This window comes from Delphinapterus leucas, chromosome 9, assembly GCF_059928025.1.
Source record: "Delphinapterus leucas isolate spDelLeu-1000000601 "Yukka" chromosome 9, BTC_Dleu_Yukka2, whole genome shotgun sequence".
Taxonomy (NCBI): Eukaryota; Metazoa; Chordata; class Mammalia; order Artiodactyla; family Monodontidae; genus Delphinapterus; species Delphinapterus leucas.
The window spans coordinates 18,088,662-18,104,201 of record NC_143137.1 but is presented as its reverse complement, the minus strand read 5'-3'; the positions used below and the strand labels follow the sequence as shown (position 1 = coordinate 18,104,201).

General features: G+C 40.4%; 1 protein-coding gene across 7 annotated transcripts in view; it reads left to right on the top strand.

Moving 5' to 3' along the window:
- The window catches only part of CALD1 (caldesmon 1), a 181,230-nt gene that overhangs the window by 56,676 nt on the left and 109,014 nt on the right, over window positions 1–15,540 (top strand). The window contains exon 2 of one of the 7 annotated variants that reach the window (XM_089917365.1): window positions 9,314–9,405. The exons of the other annotated variants lie outside the window; for them this stretch is intronic. The gene's annotated coding sequence lies outside the window, so the exon portion shown is untranslated. The remainder of the gene's footprint in view (window positions 1–9,313; window positions 9,406–15,540) is intronic. 7 annotated transcript variants of the gene reach the window in all.

Here is a 15,540-nt window from a genome sequence, read left to right as displayed (position 1 = left end):
GTGATGATTGCACAACTCTGAATATACTAAAAACGATTGAATTATACACTTAAATAGATGAATTGTGTAGTAAGTGAACTATATCTTTATAACACTGTTATTTAAAAATAAAATAATACATGGTAAATAATATATATTCAATTAAAAAATAAAGAAGCCATACATAGCCACATAGGCAAAAGAGTGCCATGAAGACTATATCCTTTGGAAAATTTAATATACATAAAAATTAATTGTACCATTTATTATCACTCATTGGAACCCTAGCATTTAACAGTGCCTTACAAATAATACAAACAAACATCAGTGCTTGTTGATAATGATAATGATGGTCGTGGTGATGTTGACGTTCATGATGATGATGATGGTGACAGAGACAATTACAACTGCATCTCCACAAGCTTCGGACATATAAAAATATCTACATTAGGTTCTTCCTGATGCGAGGCAGTTAAACCAAATTCCAGCTGCAGGTGCACCATGATTCTGTAAAGAGAAATGTTACATTTTTCTTAGGAGTCAATGGCTTGTATGTTTGTAGCCACAGGAAGCTTATCAAACACTGAGGTCAGCCACTTTCCCATGAGAAGTCCAGAAGTTTCATAATACCATAAATTACTTTCACTTTCTGACTTGCTTTAGAGAAGTAGAGAACTTTTCATACAGCTTAAAAATAAACATCTGACCCTCACCCTGCCATGGACACATTCTTAATGCTTCTCTGATCAGAAAATATCTTACCTCTAAAACTCTATTCTGATTCTTTTATTAACAATTGAAAAATCTTGGCCAATGCAAACAGCATCATGGATTATTCTTAATTCAAAAACTGTCCAAGAAAAAATAGGAAAGGCTGCAGCAAATAGGCACGGTTTTAAGAGATCAAAGCCCTTCTTTTGTACTATTATGTGATCTTGTTCTGTTCTAATAAGAATGTTTTTTCATCTTCATACTTGTGCAAAATTGGCTCCTCTGTGAACAAAAATATAAGCTATATCCTTGGCTTCCCATGAAATTTTAAGGGGAATTCAGAAAAATTTCCTTGGCTACCTTTGCTAGTCCTGGCCACCTACTAGAAATAAGCTAAGGGTTGATTCATTCTGCTTTCCAGATAGGGAATAATAAAGGAGGAGAAAAAGAGAGGAGTAATGTTCATTGGGGGCCTATAGCATTCTAGGTTATATGTTATCTCATTTATTCATTCATTCACTCACCAATAAACTTTTATGGAGCGTGTTATATGTCATGGAATTTGCTAAATGCTTGGGATAGAATTATGGGTAAGACCATGTCCTTGCCATCAAGAAGCCCATGCTCATACAATGACAGCCCGCTGTGGCAATGCCTCCATAGAGGCATTAACAAAAAACTACCTAGGCACAGAGGAGTAAAAACCCTTCAAGGCAGTTATTATTATCCTCATTTTTATTTTTTTTGCGGTACGCGGGCCTCTCACTACTGTGGCCTCTCCGGTTGCGGAGCACAGGCTCCGGACGCGCAGGCTCAGCGGCCATGGCTCATGGGCCCAGCTGCTCCGCGGCATGTGGGATCTTCCCGGATCGGGGCACGAACCCGTGTCCCCTGCATCGGCAGGAGAACTCTCAACCACTGCGCCACCAGGGAATCCCCTATTATTCTCATTTTTAAATAAGTAACTGACATCCCACAAAGAACTTCCTTAAGGTCATACCTCTGTTATGACCCCACAGCCTGTCTTCTTTCACAATTCCATGCTGCTCTCAAGGGAAGGACCTATGTCCAACCCAACTGAATAGTGTAAAGCTTTGTTAGCAACCCAGTGAATCTGTTTGTTGCAGAATGCCAAGAGAATTCTTACTTTCATTGGATAATTGACTTTTTCTTGAATTATAAGAGCAGTTTCCTTAGTCTCTCGCTTTATTTAGTCTGCCTGGTAGCTGAATTCCTAACATAGTATGCTATTAATACACCTTGTCTCTCTTATCTACGAGTTTATACAAATACCTGTGTATGGCCGTATGCATAATTCCATGATACTATGAAAAAATGCATCCTATGAAAATCAAAAGATTCTCCCACAGCTGTAAAAATTCACACTGAAATACAAGCAAACTATAGACAAGTGTTGCTCAAGATACACAGGTAAAAGCTTAAATGGAAACGTACAATTGAAACAAGTGAAGAGGAAACTTTGTGCAGTGCAAGCGCTTAATGCACATGTGAGGCACTGGAGATAGATTTGGGAAGAGGTGTTTGAAAGTGAAGAGGGGAAATTGTGGTTAGTAAGCAAGGGGCTGAATGCACTGCGAGGTTTCACAACATCTTAAGATGATAAGTAGTCCCTGTATTTGAATAGCTTTGGTATGGGCCACTTGCAAAAACATTCAATATTTCCCTTCTAAGATATAGTAAGCCAAAATATATATGTGGAAAGTTCACTAAGTCATTGGTAAATAATCCAGTGTTGACTTTTAATTTAGAAATAACTGGCCAAATTGATCCCAGCCTTCCCGACTACAAGTTTCCCCCTGCAGAGTACATTGATTTGTATTACCTTTTTGTTTTCTCTCATTGTTTGTCTTTCTTTTTATTATTTTATTTTCCTACTAGTGTAATATATGACTGGGAATATTGAATTTTCATGATTTTATGTATTTCGAGCCCATAAATTCCCTTTTGTTGTCGTCTTTCCAGATCGAGGCTTCATCTTTTTCTATTCACATTATTAACAAAATCGTTTTATTGATGTGTAACATACAGAAAAGTGCACAAATCCCAGCTGTACAGCATGATGAATTTTCACAAAACGACCACAGTGATGTCGTCAGCATCCAGATCAAGAAACAGAACATCGCTTAGCACCCCAGGAGCCCCCCTCGTGCCCCTTTCCACAGTCATGCCTCCTCCCCGCCACCCCTGGCCACTGCCCCAGGAGAACCATCATTCTGATTTCTAGCACCAAGTATTAGTTTTGTCTGTTTTTGAATTTAATATTAATGTAATCCTATAGAATTTTTGTTTGGTGTCCGACTTTTGTTGTTTAAAATTGTGTTTCTGAGATTCATTGCCTGAGTGATACCTAGATTATTCTAATTTGCAATACAGTATTTCGTCGTTTGCCTACCACAGTTTATCCATGTTACTATTGATAGACACTGAGTTGATTTCCAGTATGTGGCTGTTGTGAATAGTTCTGGTATGAGCATTCTAGTTCACGTCTTCTGGTGAATATATGCATGGATCTTTGCCATGTATACACTGAGGAGTAAGATTTTGAGGTCTCCAGATCTACAAATATTCAGCTTCAGCAAATACTGCCAAATATCGATATTTTACCTAAGTGATTGTACCAATTTACATTCCCACAGCAGTGCGTAAGAGTTATAGTTTCTCATCAAAACGTTGAATTGTCAGTCTTTTAAATTTTAGTTATTCTAGTGGTGTGGAATTTGAATTTGAATTTTTCTAATGATTAATGAGATTGAGCACTTTTTCATATGTCTGTTTGGCCGTTTTAATATCCTCTTTTGTGAAGTACCTGTTAAAGTCTTTACTTACTTTCCTGTTGAGTCATCTATCTTTTTTATTGATTTGTGGGAATTCTTTGTATATTAGATACAAATCCTTTGTCAGATATATGTTTTACTAATATATACTTTCTCAGCCTGTGACTTGCCTTTTCACTCTCTTTATGGTCCTTAATTTTAATGCAATACAGTTTATCAATTTTATTCCTTTATGGTTAATAATTTATACATCTTGTTTACAAAATCTTTGCGTACCCCAAGATCATGGAGGTACCTTCTTTTTTCTGAGAGCTTTAATGTGTAAGTTTTCACATTTAGATCTACAGTCAATCTGGAACTGGGGGAGGGGAGCGTATGATGTTAAATAAAAGTCAAGATTTGGTTTTCTGTTTGTCCATGTGGATGTCCAACTGAGGTGCTAGGTGACGTTACTTTCCTCCAAATTGAGTTACTCTATCTTCTGGTAGTTTGATAGAGTTGGGGAAGTTCAGTTTAGTTGAATTAGGGCTGAGGTGATTTGAAACTCATCTGCCATTTTGTACAACTCCATCGACCTCTAGTTTGCCCCTTCTCCACGGATGAACTCTACAAAGGTCTAACTGAGACTGTATCCCAAGACCCTTTTCTCTTTTTTTTCCTTGCTTCCATTTTTTAGCAAAGTATAATTTATATACAGTAAAATTTACTCTTTTTAGTGTACAGTTCTGTAAGTTTTGACAATACAGATAGTTGTGTAACTTCCATCACAATTAAGATATTGATATATCAACTCCAGAATGGTTCTTCCTTCTTGAACTTTGAGTTCTTCCTACTTAGCTCCATGAGACTACAGAAAACTCTGCTGTGCTTTTCAGAAACATTCTGCTTAGTTTCCTATTCTCTTATATACTCTTGTCCTTTCTACTCCAAGTGTTCAGTCATGGAAAGAGCTTTGGAGTCAAACAAATCTGGGCTGCAATGTCAACTCTGCTACTTGTTAACTATGTGACAGTGAATCTGAATCCGTCTCCTTACTTTCAAATAGGACACTAAGAACAACTATTTTCACAGTTTTCTTTTTAATTAGATAACAGATATCAAGTACCTTGCACATAGTAGGTATTCAACAGATTATAGATATCATTATGTGATACATTATCCTTTCTCTCAGAGCTATAAAATATACTCATCTCTTAGAAATAATGGAGAAGGGGTAGGGTAGGTGGTCCCTGGAAAGCAATACCTTTCTCTGGGAAACCCATTAGATGCTGAAAAGGGTGAACATGATTGAACTTATTTTATTCACAACCATAACAAGGTCATTCACAGATACCGAGACATATACAATACATTTTTTCCCTTAAAAGGCCATAGAATTCTACATAAACCATCTGAATTGGAGGGGTCTTAAAAATCTATTCCAAATGCTTCATGTTGCAGATGAAAAAATTGAGGGGCCAAGAGTGCTTAAATGACTTGGTCAAGGTCAATTCACTCATTAGTATTTACTTAAATGACCCAAATTCCCTGAGATCACATATTTATTCTCTTCTAAAATACTCCTAGCTCCCATATTCAGCTATAAATGCAAAACAGAGACAATTCACAAGAGACAATTATTAATGTTTTATTGTTACTGACACATTTTGACTAAAACCCATAGATCTATTTTTAAATATTTTATTTCAATTATCCCTACACAAGTTATGTGACTTCCTGCCAACTAAGACTGAAATAACTTCTTACCATTCCTTTCCCATTCCAAGGATTATATCCTGTAGTGTTTCATTCTTCTATTATTAAGAAATATTCTGCCTTATCCTCCAATGCCCAAGACTGAAAGGAACTCATGTAAACCCACAGAAGGCAGCTCTCTTCAGGTTTACCAAGTGAACAGGAGCACAGGGGGTCCTCTATCGTTCTGGACACTGGATGCACAGGTGACCGGGTATATCCCTGGCACTCTCCCTATGGGTAGGGACAGATTACCAGCACCTCTACCACCCTCATGCTTTCTGGCAAAGGTGGTACTTTGAGAATAATTTTTTGGTAAGTCCCTTTGTTCAGCACATCTTTCAGCATTGTGTGTTCTGCTAATACACAGATAAGCTTGAATCCCATATGGACTGAACAACTTGGAAGAGTTTCATGATCACAGAGCACACGGTCATCTCATAAAACCCTCTACCTCACACTAGGGTTCTCAAGGGCTCCTCTAGGAACACTCTTCACATGAGTGACTCTTTCTTAGAAATATATTTTCAGCCTAGATATCTCCTCTTCAGAGAGACCATCCCTCACCATTCAGTGGCCCTCCAGTGGCCCTCTATCACATCACGCTCTTTTATTTACTCACTATTGGAAACATGTATGCTGTCTGTACTTCATCAAAATGTAAGCTCCATGAAAGCAGAGTCCTTGCTCCTCCCTGTGTGTCCCATCCTGGCTTAGAGAACTCACTCAATGAATAAATGAATGTGGACATGTATCCTTCCCATACACCCATCAGGCTGGGTCAGCCCCTGGATTTGAATACTGGCTTCATTACTTACTAGCTGGGTGAATTTAGGCAAATGTCTTAAACACAACAAACTTCTCAGTGCTTCTCCTAAGTTAAGAACATGTATCTCACTAGGTTGTAGTAATAAATGAGATAGATGTGTGCAAGGAGCTTAGCACAGGGCCTGGCACTAAAAGCCCTTATTACACAGTAGTTATTAGTATCTCCATAATGAGAGCAGGGCATGTTATAGAAGAGTCATGGGGGATTTTTTTAGTATAAATATTCATGTTCAAATCAAAGGATCCTAGCTCGACTGTACAAGGCAAAATTATAAATTAATGAAAACCTGGTTCTTCTTGCTGACTCCATAAAGTTATTCATTTTTATAAAGGATCCCTAATTTAACCTTTGCAATAACTCCCTGTTATAATAAGTTATCATTTGAGACCCTCCCCTTTATCCAACGCCTTGGTGCCCGTTTGAAAAATGGCATCTTTCTGTGAACGCTTGTGGTAGGATTTTTTTTTTTTTTTTTTTTTTGCGGTACGCGGGCCTCTCACTGCTGTGGCCCCTCCCGCCGCGGAGCACAGGCTCCGGACGCGCAGGCTCAGCGGCCATGGCTCACGGGCCCAGCCACTTCGCGGCATGTGGGATCTTCCCGGACCTGGGCACGAACCCGTGTCCCCTGCATCGGCAGGCGGATTCTCAACCACCGCGCCACCAGGGAAGCCCTGGTAGGAATTTTAAAGTAGAATTGTCACCACTTTTTTCAAGTATGTACTGTCAATATTTTTCCATTTGTGTAACCTAGGAAGGGGCTAGTTTCTGTTTGTCATGCTACTGAATGGCTTTAGGTAGATGTTTCCTAAGGGCTTTAAGAAAATCCCTCCTCTTGGAGGACTAGAAAGCTTATTGAAAGGAGAGAAATTCCTCCTTCCTTTTTTATTACACCCTGATTCTCCCAGAGTGAATGCTTTCATATAAAACCCAAATTTCCCCACATGCCTGAGAAGATAGTTCAATCAAAGGAGCAATAAGTAGCACCTGGCTGTTTGCCACTGGCTGGGAGGGGGACTGCGGTAGGGAAACGGGCTCATTTACCTCACACCGTCCAGCTCTCTCTCCCAGCCCCTCTTCCTTCATCTCGGGTCGTTCCTTTCCTAACTATGTCTGGTCTAGACTTAGCTTTGCCTGCAGAGAATTTCAGCAGCTGCCTCTGAGCCAGGTCAGTCAGAATCTATGCGTTGGGCACTGAATAAAAAGCTTAAAGGGATCCAGCGAGTAATGGTTCGCCCAGGCATCTATTTGAGGTTGCAAGGTAGCTGACAGTAGAGAAAAATCTTAAAACAAGGAGTGAGAGCTTCATCACCTTTCTGTCCGTTCATCGTAAATCTGAAAATAGCAAGTATATCTGAAGACAAACTCTACATTTAGTTACTTTGCTATTCACTTTATGGTTTCTCTCAGAAGCCTTTTTATCTTTCTCACTAACAAGGTAGTTCATAAACCTATGCAGAGTCTCTACAGACCAAACAAAAAAATTTTCCCCTGATCCCTGATTTCTTTATTTTTTCTTTATTCATTCCCAATTTAAAAAATAAAAAAACTGAGGGAATTGGGACCAGGGAAAGGGAAACCAGGCAGATAAACACTGACTCTGCCAGAGGGTTTGGGGAAGGTACTGTGAATTTTTTTCCCTGCAAGTTTAAATCTCTTGGTTTGTTCGTTTACAATCCAGGCGAATAACTCCTTGCTTTCTTCTAGTCTATGCCTTAGTTGAAGCCTGAGAGTCAAGAATGGGAGGCCTATGTGGGATGGGTACTCTAATCTACATTAGCAACTGAATGTAGGGAACTTCTTTTAAGGTGCAAATTCCTGGGCACCTCTCTGGAGGTCATGTCATATTTTTTTTAAAACAGCTCTCCCAGAAGATTTTGATAGGTGGCCAGCCTAACAACCTCTGTTCTAGGGGGACATTACACCATAAGTGCCATGAAGCCAGCTACGATGGTTATTTGTTCATTGGCATATCCCCAATATGTTCCTGGCACATAGAGAGGAGCAGAGCTTGGAGCGGAGCCCTCTTACTTGACCCCCACATGTGCCCAGGGCTCAGTGATTTGGAAAAGAATGCTGCATCTTTATCTCAGTGACTCTCAACCTGGCAGCACTGTAGATTCACCGGGGACAGTTGAGAAACACATATGCCTGGGTCCCAGCCCCCCAGATCCTGATTAGGTTGAGCTAGGTACTCTAGATGCATGACAATACAACAGTTGTTTGGACGAGTGCATTTGGGGCAAGTAGGAAGAGGTGGTTGAGGTTGGTGGAGGGGAGCTGAAGATAGCCTGAGTGAGTGCTCAGGAATAAGGAAATGGATGGCACCTTGTCTTGCTGACCAATTTACAGGCCCTCAAGGTTCCCCAATCCCTAGTGTGCAAACCAGCCTTCGTCAGATGGATACAAACCATAGATACCATGCTAGGCGGGTTTTTGTTTTGCTTTTACCTGTGAAAACTGAAATGAGAATCTAGGAATCCGGGATCAATTTCCAGCAGTGTGATTCCAAGCCAGTCCCTTAAACTCTATGAACTTCTATTTTCTTCCAATGCGAAATGGCAAAGGGTGGGGCGGGGGAAAGCAAGGTATGTTCTTAAGGTCCACTTGAGCCCATTATTCTACTAAATGAAAGGCAAACCTTAAAACCCAGAGTTGCATTTTCCATTAGCATCCCTTGTTACATCGTGTTGGGGCAGGTTTAGGGGTGTGATGGTGATTTACTGTCCCAGGTAATTATTTCTTTGGCCCTTCTTATATTTAATATTTATTGCTGTGTTTCAAGTGCAAGAGAGTTAACTCTAGATTATCTATAATTATTTGTAATCCTCCAGAGCCTCTTCTTCTACCTGTTAGCCAAGTTCCTGACAATCAACAGCAGAAAACTTTGGACAAAGGTTCCAAAAAGACTTTGAGAGTCTGAGGCTTAGAAGGTTTTGAGCATGAGCTTAGAGAAGGCAGTATCTCTGACTATGTTCTGAAGCCTGTTGTCTTTGATCGTTGGCATTGGTAGTATTCCCTGCTTTGTACTAACTATACCACCTTCTCCCCTCCATTATTTAGAAGAATTCAGGGACTGACTCTGTAATAATTGTATTTGTTTTCTTTAAAATGCAAATGCACAATATCTATTTATATCTGTGCTTTATTTCCCCTTTACGGTCCTAACCAACAACAGTACCTGAGGAAGAAATTGTATTTTAAAATATGTAGTTCCACGTTAACTAAAATGTATTCCACTTATGTTTCCATCCTCCTTTTATACCAGGTATCATTAAAAAGTTTCAAGATCATCCAATCGAATTCATAGGGATTGGTGATCAACCAGAGGTTCACAAGTGGACATCTGATTGCTTAGCTGTGAGTAGAGTTTATGTGCTCTTACTGGGGAGGGGCTCTGATCTTAGCAGTTACATAGCCTCTCTGCCTGATTTTCTAAATCCTTGCACCTAAAGATGCATTGTGCGGAACCAAGCTTTCTGCTATGCTCCTCAGAGTTTACTTACCAAGTAATCTAACAAGTTTGGAAGGAATTGTTTTCCTGCTTTGTAATCTGATTTTTTGCTTTATTTTAAATTTTTTCCTGCATATATAATGTCTTAAGCAAAACTGTCCCCAATCAATAATGAAGTTCTCACTTCCCAAGAAGAATGTTGCTGACTTGAGAGAATAGAGAGATGATGAGTCAGTCTTCAGGGTGAGGAAGCTCACCTCTGAACAGACACCGATGATTTCAGGAGGAAATGCCCCTCACTCTCAGCAAATCCTGCCTACCTGGGAGAACTTCCACCAGCGGAAGGTCTACCTGGGGAACAGAAAGAGGGGATTTCAGAAGGTAGATGGAGAAGCTAAAGGAAACTTCACTCATTCGCAATTTTTCCGAGGTTGGCTCTAGTAGGGAGAAAAGTTTTGCTATGGCTGCCGTAGCAAAATACCACAGACTGGGTACATGGCAGATTTATTTTCTCACAGTTCTGGAGGCTGGAAGTTCAAGATCAAGGTGTCAGCAGGTTTGGTTTCTTCTAAGGCCTCTCTTCTTGGTCATCTTTTCCTGTGTCTTCACATGGCCATCCCACTGCCAGCACACATGTTTGGTGTCTCTCTCTCTCTCTCTCTCCAACATTTCCTCTTCTTAGAAGGGCAACAATCATATCAGACTAAGACCTACCCTAATGACTTCATCTTAACTTCATCACCTCTTTAATGATCTGGTCTTCAAATTTAGTTATATTCTAAGGTACTAGGGGTTAGGACTTCAACATGTGCATTTGGGGGGAACACAATTCAGTCCATAATACCCCATCATCTTTTTTTCTCAGTATGCTGATTTTTAGTTTGTTGCATATGGACTGCTCTCCGATCCTCCTCTCCTGAACTCCCTTAGCATTTATATCACTCTTAGAATATTTGGTTTTCCTACAGTGTGTTGTAGCCCTTTGTGCACATCTCTCATTTCCCTATTACGTTATATAATTTTTGAAGTTGAAGAGTGTGCCTTTTACATCTTTGGCAGCACTAGAGGAGGTTTTGTAAATGGTAAGCATTTAATAGCACTTATTAAATGACTGAATGAATACATGAATGGATATATGAGAAGATGCAGCCTCTGAATCTATAATTTATTTGCTTTAAGACTACCTCCAAATGATGATTATTAGTGGTGCGTTCTCCTCACTTGCTGCCTGCCCCCCGGCCCACCAGAGGTGGAAATAAGTCAAAGCTGGAGAGAGGGACTGAAAGAAAGATATGATTAACTGATGGCAGGAGACTCACCTCGCTCCTCAAAGAGTTAGGAGACAGTGAATAGCATGAACCTGCTCCAGATACAGTCACTCTTCTGTGAGAACACTGTTTGGGGAGCCAAGAGGGAAGGACAATGAGTTTAGATTGGGACTTGCTAATTTAAGGGCCTGTGGGACAGCCAAGGGTGTGTGTCTAGAAAACAAGGGATATGCAAGTCTGAAGCCCAGGTGAGAACTAGAGATAGAGATTTTCACAGTCATAACCTATACATAGGAATTAAAACCGTGAGAGTGGATGACGCCACCCAGAAAGATTGTGGAGCGAGAGGAGCAGTGGTTTAAAAATGCACCAGAAGTTGCATGTAGAAAGTTTTCCTGCTAAATAACAGGAGAGGGACCCTCCCAAGAGGAAGAAATCTAAATGCTACTTCTAATGAGGGTTTGTAAGAACATGTGTATTAGCTAATGTGGATATCTATCTATTTCTTTCTCCACTTATTCCTTTGGTCCTATTTTATTCCTTCTTCTGTCCTCTCCGTTAGGGGCTATGCCCCAAACCATTCCTATGGGGCTTGCCCTACCCAGCTTTGCTCCCCTCTAGCTAACTTCACGCATGAGCATGTGTTTGACTCCCCAGCTGCATGCCCAGGGATGTCATACATCAACACTTTCCTTTAGGACCATTTTCTTCATCACAGTCAGAGCTGATCAGACTGCACAGTGGGGGAACCCCAGGATTAGACTCCTTAATGTCCAAAGAGACAGAAGGCGGGTCCTTTTTAGGGTCAGGAGGCTGGGACTCCGTTGCCATGGAACATCATCTTGTCCAGACAGTCAGTAAAGGACTTAGTCGGGGGGAGTGTACCTCCTTTGCACTGAACGCCCTCCTTAGTCCATTGTTCCCTGCTGGTCACCCCATACCTCCTGTGCCCTCAAGAAGGCATTGGTAGTATTTTTGTGTTTCACGCCCAGGCCAGAATGGGGGCTAATGAGGCATGGAGAGGCCAGTCCATGAGTTGTGGTGGCCATAACAAGCTTCTCCTCTCTGGGCCCCACTATCAAATGTCATTTCTAATCGGGCCATGTTTACCCCAGCACTGAATTTCCCAACTTTTTCCTGCTGAGTTTGATGCAAACAAAATGGGGAAAGCTATTCATTCATTTCTCTTTTATTTTCTAAAGTGTCGTTTCTTTTCCTTGCTTTTTTTTTCTTTCTCCATTGGTTCTCTTTCTTTAGCAGAAACCCTTGATCTTTCTTTGGATTGTCTGATTATTAGTGGAAGAGGCTATCAGAGGTCTGTAAGTTTCCTCCTCCTCTGCATACTCCCTTCCATTTCTTAAAAATGAACTTTGAGATATCAGATTTTTTCAAGTACCCCTCACTTCCATACTTTCCTCTTGATATTCTTCAGGTTGCCAGGAAAAAGATGCCATTTTTCGCTCAGTTACCTAAAATGCCAATGACACCTGTGTCAGTGATTTTTACATAAATTGCTGTTTGTATAAAATGAGAAAGGAGAAATTCTGAAGTCAAGAGAAAACAGCGCTGCAATCCATGAATGGCCTAGTGGGGTGTTCCAAGTGAATGGTGGCCAGTGGCCAGCAGAGGTGCCTCCCGACTGTGTTTCATTAATTTCAGTCAGCCATAGAATTTGGAGAGAAAGATAATTTTCCTATGAGCATGTAAAAGAAGTGCTTTGAGTTGTAAGCACCTAGCAGGCTTTACCCTGTTTTAGAACAGCATAAATGGGTGTTTTTATAACCACTGTGGGCCAATATTTTTGGAGTCAGTGGAAGCTCCAGATGGAATGGAAAGAGAAGGGTTTTTTCCCTTCCCCTTTTCTTGAGTTTTGCAGAACAATCCTCCCTGGACACCCTTGACAAAGTGTTCAGTCTCCTGTTTAGTTCAATGTGCCCATACTTGTTATAGCAGGATCTGAAGGGGGTCTTTCTTACACTAATAGTCTTTTCTACAGATTTCTGGTAGTGACTGTAGAATGAGGCTCATATGTGAAAAGATCTTGAATCCGCCTCATCTCACCCTGAGAAGACTGCTCTCAGGTCCTTGTCATGGGGTATAAAGAGGAAAATACACCGTGAGCCCAAGTGTGGTTAGGAATTGAGGGGACACAAGGAACATGGATTCTCATGGTCTTCCCAATTCTGGAAACTTTCATGATAAGGAAGGTAAGAGGACATTCCAGCATCACCATGTGCAGATTTTGTAATTTTGGCCAAGTGATGGTGTTTCCTTGGCCAGGGAATTGCACCTGGCGTTAAGGCCTCAATTGCACCATGGAGAACACCTTCCTGCCTAGCACAGCTATTGATGGAAAGAGGTTGTGTCAGGGTGGGCAAGCCAAGATCAGGGCACAGATAGCAGGGAGAAAAACCAACAATGGTGCCAGGAGCTCTTGTCTAGAACTCCTTTCCAGACTTTGATTTCAAAAAGCATGAGTGAGTACGCGCGGTAAGGAGGAAAAACTGATCCTGCTAATTAGCGTTCAAACAAAACTATCAAAAGTCTGAGGTTCTAACTGTGACAGGATTTGTACAGTTCAAGGACACAGACTCAGCTACTCCCAAACTTTGCTTTGGGATGTTCAACGAAACAAAGCTGTAAACATCTTGCACTAGTCCACGCAGCAGTCCTCCAATAGGATTTAAAGGCTCAATCTGGGGGGAAAAGACTGAGACATTTTCCTTCCTACTATTCTCTGTATCCCAAATCCAACTTAATGCCAAATTAAATCTAGGTTTTTTTTTTAAATCGACTTTTACTGGAGGAAAAGGCAGAGCTGCATTCCCTGAAACAGATATTTTAAGGCCCAACTTATTATTTGGGGGTTTTTCTCCTTCTTTTTGCTAATTCAAAACAAAATGTCTATCATTCATGCTAACACCAGCCTTTAAGAGCTGGAGACAAATGGAGTCTGAATATTCACGCCAGCATGGTACAAATGAGCTGTGATTTCAGGATACTGGCTGTTTCTCTGACAGGGGAAAAGAGAGGTTGACTAGTTTAATATCTTTGGCTGAAAACGCTTTGTTAAAGAGGGATGGAGACGGCCAACATTAATATCGAGTCCTGTTATTTAATGACCAAGAATGACATACTGTGGAATGGGGCATCCTGAGTTTGGGGAAAAGTGTGTTTATCATATCCAGAGGATGCAGAGAGGGAGTGACTACAAACATGTGGTGGTCCTGATGGAAGGAGCTCTTCTAAAAGCATTTTCTCCAAGTTCTTCAAAGAATTCCTCCAATAAGTGTATTATACCCATGATTGTGAATCTGATTCCATCACAGACTCACAAGATTTATAAACATAAAGACATTTGTTATAATGAGAGACTCTGGGGACATATCTACTGCCTCCCCCAGATTGCTGGCTAATGGTTTAGAAATAAAATGTGCAGTTGTAAGTTGGGGTTGATGGGGGAGGTCTGTGACCCCTTTAGCACCATCTGTCCTTTCTCTTGTTCCTCAAACACACATATTCAGGTCACTTATTAATTTATTCACTCTACAGCTATATATTGAATTGGAACTTCTCCATCCAGGGCTGTATTAGATCTGGGCTGCATTAACAATTCTGGTGTTCCTCCATTCCTTCCTATAAAATGGACTCTTTTTTTTTTTTTTTTTTTATTCAATGCAATGAAAATTTAGTGACTCAGATAATATATTCATTGACGTAAATTGTGATTTCTGATACTTTATTTTTCATTGTCCTCATCTTGACAAAGAGTCATAATATTTTACATTTCTCTGCCCTCTCATCCACCCATCATTCTAATTATGTGGTTTATAGGCAAAACACTGCAGTGTTTTGTAATTCTGCTTTTCTGAAAATCTTTTTGAAGAATGATGCTTAATCGCTCCCTTCCTTATTTGTTTCCTAAATTCTGGTTTTCATGAAGAACTTTTTAGGGGGTGAACGTAACTGTAGTATCAAAATAATTGAAAATTAAGAGCAAAGTAAGGGTTTGTGGCATTTTTATTGGAATGCTCATAAGAATCAAAGGTGAGAGACCCAAGGAGAGTCACCATGAAACCAGTGGCCCTTAAGCCACAGGGCCCCTCACTTGAACAGACCTCTGCCACACCCCTGCCTAATTTTTTACATTTAACATTGCATTCTCCTTCTTAAAGGCCTCCCAAGTAATTTTCAGGTCCTGCAATATCTGAGTCTGCCCTAAGATTGACACAAACATATAATCTTGGATGATTTTGCTTCCTGTCTAAAACTAATTAAATGAAAAAGCAAAGAAATAGTCAAAGTGTGAAGTGATGTAATTTATTTTTTTAAGGTTTTAGGACAAATTCAGCTTATTTTCTAAAGTGAACCTCACTTAAATGAAATAATAGATCAGTTTGCCAAAGCCCAAATGAATATAAACAGGAGATTGATTTTTATTTCACTAATAAACGTCAAATATGGACTCACCCTAACATCAAGCAAGCCAAATCCTCCTGGCAGGAAACAGCTTCTAGTCAGGGGCATTTGTAGAGGAGCATAGAGCCTTCAGGCAGTCACATGATCATTTCATCGACGGGGTTCGCGCCATAAGCTACCTCGTAAATATTATGCATTTACAGGTCTTGTGAGACGTAGCATGGTGTTGTGATTAAAAGCACAGACTCTAGGGCTAGGCTGCCTGGATGTAAATCCTAGCTCTACTATTTGCTAGCTCTGTGACCTTGGGCAAATGACACACCTGCTCTGGGCCTTAGTCTTTCTATCTGTAAA